Raw genomic sequence first — 6,000 nt, 5'->3', positions numbered from 1 at the left:
GAAGAAATCTCAAAGGAAGTGGCCGCCATTGTCACTACCAACATTCCCTCTTCATCTCTATTTGGATTCCCCAATGAGAACCCTCAAATCAAGAATGCACATTGCTTCATGGCAAGGTCCACCTTGGACACATCAATTGTGTTATCAACTCAAGAAGAGTATACCTCCGGAGATGATGATGTTCATGATGAAGAAGATGCAACCTCAAATGGTTTGGTTGCCCTTTCCTCCCTCTCCACTAACTCTTCATCACCAAGTGAATCTCCCAACGAGGTCATTCATGTGGAGGAAGAAAGTTGCCTCATGGCTAAATCTTCCGAGGTATCATCTCCTAACCCCTCTATGCCTAACATTTCAAATGGTCTAGGGGTTGATCTTGCTAGTCTAAAAGTGAAACAAGAAATGCTAGAGTTTGATGATTTCATTCTTAACTTACAAGGTAACACTAAAAAGCATGTTTCAAATCTCATGGTTCGGATGGCTCAACTAAACGATACTCTTGAGAAAAACATGTCAAATAGAGAGAGAAGACTCTCTTAAAATATATGCTCTTAAAAATGCTCTTGAGGAATGTCAAGAAACCATAGCATCTCTTGAAGAGAGGCTATAAAATCTTGTAGAGCCTCAAGATAAAATTAACAAGCTCACTAAAGCTAGAGATCTTGCTAGAGCTAAGACTAAAGTGCTTATAAAGGAAAAGGCCAAAGTTGGTGTTGATCATGAGAAACTTGTGAAGGATCTAGATGAACTAGACAAGGCTCACAAAGCCTTGAAGAGTGAATACACTCTCCTCTCCGAGTCCAATGAGCAACTTCAAATTAGGCTTGCTTCATATGACATACCTAGTACCTCTACTCCTTCATGTGATCATGCAAATATTATTGAGGAAAATGCTAGGTTGAAAGATGAACTTGCTAAGGCCTCCTCTCCCCAAAGTAAACTTTCCTTGGATGATCTTTTGAGTAAGCAAAGGTCAAACAATGGGAAGGAGGGCCTTGGTTATGGTGCCAAGGCAAAGAAGGCGAACAAGAAGAAAACCAAGCCCGCACAAAAGAAGGTTATCACCAATTATGTAGCCCCTAAGGCCAACATCATTAATGATGACGATGCGGGAATTGCTAACCCTCACTATGTTTTATTTAAAGATTATTATGGTGATGTCTATGCAAAATATGTTGGTCCTTATGATGGTTATGTTGCTTGGCCTATTTGGGTCCCAAAGACCCTTGTTGCTAAAAAAAGAGGACCCGTTGAAAAATGGGTACCTAAATCCAAGAATTGATCTCATGTAGGACTATGCCGCCGGAGGGTCAAAATGGGTACTTGATAGTGGATGTACAAGTCATATGACCGGCGGCAAGAACCTCGTCAAGGAGTTGAGGCCCAACATAAATCATATCACCGTCTCCTTTGGCGATAATTCTACATCCGAGGTATTGGGTTTTGGCAAGGTTGTGGTTGCTCACAACATTACTCTTGTAGATGTCATGCTTGTCAAAACCCTTGGTTACAATTTGCTTTCCGTTTCCGCCCTTGGCAAGATGGGTTTCACCGTCTTTATTGATAACGATATTGTGGTCCTCTTGTGGAGCAAGACTCTAAAAGTCGCTTTCGTTGGGTATCGCGAACACAACTTGTATGTGGTGGACTTTTCGGGGACCACCACGACAAGTGCGATGTGCCTATTCGGAAAGGCAGATGTGGGTTGGTTGTGGCATCGCCGCTTAGACCATGTCAACATGAGAACTTTGCAAAGTCTTCACAAGGGGAACCATATTGTGGGACTAATGGAAAATGTGTCTTTTGCCAAAGATCGTGTTTGTAGGGCTTGTGTTGAAGGCAAAATGCATGACTCTCCGCATCCAAGCAAGACTATTATCTCTTCCAAGAGGATCTTGGAGCTCCTTCATGTGGATCTCTTTGGTCCTACCACTCATGCAAGTCTTGGTGCGAAGAAACATTGCTTGGTGATTGTTGATGACTACTCAAGATACACTTGGGTCTACTTTCTCAAAAGGAAAGATGAGACTCAACAAATCTTCATTGACTTTGCTACCGAGGTGCAACGCCAACACAACCTCCTCATAATGGTAATAAGAAGTGACAACGGCTCCGAGTTCAAGAACTATACACTCAATTATTTTCTTAGTGATGAGGGGATTCGACATCAATATTCCGCTGCTTACACCCCTCAACAAAATGGTGTTGCAGAGAGGAAGAACCGGACTCTTATGGATATGGCAAGGTCTATGATGGCGGAGTATAAATCCCGCTATAACTTTTGGGCCGAAGCCATCTCCACCGCTTGCCACTCTTCAAACCGGCTCTATCTCCGCAAGGGCTTGAACAAGACTCCATATGAAATACTCACCGGGAACAAGGCTAACATGTCATACTTCAAGGTGTTCGGGTGTAAGTGTTTCTACAAAATCAAAGGAGTTCGTTTATCTAAATTTGCTCCTAAAGCTTTGGAGGGTATATTTGTTGGTTACGGTGTCGAATCTCACACTTATAGAGTCTTTGATATATCCTCCGGGATTATCATCGAATCTTGTAGTGTGAAGTTCGAAGAAAATGATGGCTCCCAAGTGGGGCAAGTTGATGTGTGTGCAGGTGATGAAATACCTCAAGATGTCATAGTAAGAATGGGTGTGGGATTTTTCCGCCCCATTGAGGGACACGGTGTGGCGTCTCGGGAAGGACTATGCTCTACCACGGTGGAGCCCTCATCTTCTCAACATCAAAAAACCCCATCTAGTGAAGCAAATGATGCACCAACCCAAGAACAAGACCCTCCCTCTTGTGTGCAAGATCAAGGACAAGATCAACCAAGCATTCATGATGGCTCCAATGAGGATCCATTCAATTTGTGGCATTCACCTCATAATGTCCAAGATCAAGCACATGATGTTGAGCACTCTCAAGAAATTGAAGTTGCTCAAGTTGAAGGTCAAGACGGGGACCCAAATGATCAAGTTGATCAAGTGATACCTCCAAGGCCAAGAAGAACCAAGGAGGAGATCGAGGCCCGTCGTCTAGCAAGAAGAGAAAGGAACCTTGAAATTCGTGAACACACACATGACAAGGTCCTTGGTGATTTAAGGGAAAGTGTTACCACAAGAAGGCAATTGGCTAACTTTAGCAATCATCATGCTTATATCTCCTTAGTGGAACCCAAGAAAGTATTTGAAGCCCTTGAAGATTCGGATTGGTTGGAAGCTATGCATGAGGAACTCAACAACTTCAAGTGCAACAAAGTATGGACCTAAGTAGAGAAGCCAAAGGGGTGCCGCAATGTTATAGGCACTAAATGGATTTTCAAGAACAAGCAAGATGAGTTTGGAAATGTTGTGAGGAACAAGGCAAGATTGGTGGCTCAAGGGTTCTCTCAAGTTGAGGGAATTGACTTTGGAGAAACCTATGCTCCCGTGGCTCGCCTTGAGTCCATCTGTATCCTTCTTGCTTATGCATCGCATCATAACTTTAAGTTACAACAAATGGATGTGAAAAGTGCATTTCTTGATGGTCCTTTGCGTGAAGAGGTTTATGTTAAGCAACCCCCGGGGTTTGAGGATCTCAACTTTCCTAACCATGTCTATAAGCTTGATAAAGCACTTTATGGTCTCAAACAAGCTCCTAGAGCTTGGTACGAGCACCTTAAGGAATTGTTGATAGACCGTGGATTTGATGTTGGGCTAATCGATCCCACTCTTTTTACTAAGAGGGTCAATGGGGAGCTTTTCATTTGCCAATTATATGTTGATGATATTATCTTTGGCTCTACTAACAAAGCTTTCAATGATGAATTTTCAAAGCTTCTGACCGATAGGTTTGAGATGTCTATGATGGGAGAGATGAAGTTCTTTCTTGGTTTTGAGATCAAGCAATTGAGAGAAGGGACCTTCATCAATCAAGCAAAATATCTCCAAGACATGCTCAAGAGGTTCAAGATGACCGAGATGAAGGGTGTGGCCACTCCTATGGTTACCAAATGTCATCTTGCACTTGATCCCAATGGTAAAGAGGTGGATCAAAAGGTATATCGCTCCATGATTGGATCCTTGCTTTACCTTTGTGCATCTAGACCGGACAAAGTGTTGAGAGTTGGTGTGTGTGCAAGGTATCAAGCTTCTCCTAAGGAGAGCCACATGATGGCTCTCAAAAGAATCTTTCGGTATTTGGTTGATACCCCTAGATATGGTATTTGGTACCCTAAAGGCTCAAGTTTTATTCTCAATGGATACACCGATGCGGATTGGGCGGGAGATAAGGATGATAGGAAATCAACTTCCGGGGCTTGCAAATTCCTTGGTAGGTCCTTGGTGTGTTGGTCTTCTAAGAAGAAAAATTGTATATATCTCTCTACCGCCGAAGCCGAATATGTTGCCGCCGTAAGTGGATGAACTCAATTGTTATGGATGAGGCAAACTTTAAAGGAATACGGTGTCATTTGTGACAAAGTGCCTCTATTATGTGACAATGAAAGTGCCATCAAGATTACCTATAATTTGGTGCAACATTCAAGAACGAAGCATATTGAGATCGGAATCATTTCATTAGGGATCATGTTGCCCGTGGTGATATTGAGCTTATCTATGTTCCTACCAAAGACCAACTTGCCAATATATTCACGAAGCCTCTTGATGAAGCAAGGTTTTGCTATTTGAGGAATGAGCTAAACATCATTGATTCAAGGAGTATAGCTTGACCATCTTGCAAACACACCTTTGTCTCAAAATTTTATTTGGTTTAGATGTGAGCATGGAAATAGGGGGAGTGCGGTTTAAATAATTGAGCTATCCCTCCCCCCCATAATGCCAACATTAAGAAATCATTCTCTTTATATCATATGTTGATATGTGAGCTTCAATGATGATTAGTGGTTTGGACCCAAGATATATCTTCGCGGTGCCATGCCATAACACTCATATATGGTGGCCTAGGCCACCACACTCTTCTTTGTGAAGAGTTGGAGTTATTTGGATCTTATTGCCTTTTATTTGACAACTCCTTGTTCTTATGGGAAATCACTCTAGTTTGGCCTTATTTGCTCATATCTTGCAAACTTGAGTGATCATGTACCATTAACAGTATGAGCCTTCTAAACCTAAGCCTGCACTCATCTATAAGCCATTTCCATCTTGCTCATATGTCATGTTTTGGTAAAAACTTGGAGTTTGAGGCTTTTCGGTCGGATGATCTAGGTTGCCCCATGATACGTCTCCGACGTATCGATAATTTCTTATGTTCCATGCTTGTTTTATGACAATACCTACATGTTTTGTTCACACTTTATATCATTTTGATGCATTTTCCGGAACTAACCTATTGACGAGATGCCGAAGTGTCAGTTCCTGTTTTCTGCTGTTTTTGGTTTCAGAAATCCTAGTAAGGAAATATTCTCGGAATCGGACGAAATCAACGCCCAGCATCTTAGAATTCCACGAAGCTTCCAGAACACCCGAGAGGCACCAGAGGGGGGCCACAGGGCCACCAGACGCCAGGCTGGCGCGGCCAGAGGGGGGGGGGGGGCTGCGCCCCCCTATTGTGTGGCGGCCCCGTCAGCCTTCCGACTCCGCCTCTTCGCCTATTTAAAGGTCCCTGACCTAAATCTTCGATACGAATAAGCCACGGTACGAGAAACCTTCCAGATCCGCCGCCATCGCGAAGCCAAGATCTGCGGGACAGGAGTCTCTGTTCTGGCATGCTGCCGGGACGGGGAAGTGCCCCCGGAAGGCATCTCCATCGACACCATCGCCATCTTCATCAACGATGCTGTCTCCCATGAGGAGGGAGTAGTTCTCCCTCGAGGCTAAGGGTTGTACCGGTAGCTATGTGGTTAATATCTCTCCTATGTACTTCAATACAATGATCTCATGAGCTGCCTTACATGATTGAGATTCATATGAGTTTTGTATCACTATTCATCTATGTGCTACTCTAGTGATGTTATTAAAGTACTCTATTCCTCCTTCATGATGTAATGGTGACAGTGTGTGC

This window comes from Lolium perenne, chromosome 4 (assembly GCF_019359855.2).
Source record: "Lolium perenne isolate Kyuss_39 chromosome 4, Kyuss_2.0, whole genome shotgun sequence".
In the NCBI taxonomy this organism is placed as follows: domain Eukaryota; kingdom Viridiplantae; phylum Streptophyta; class Magnoliopsida; order Poales; family Poaceae; genus Lolium; species Lolium perenne.
This window is presented reverse-complemented; position numbering follows the sequence as displayed.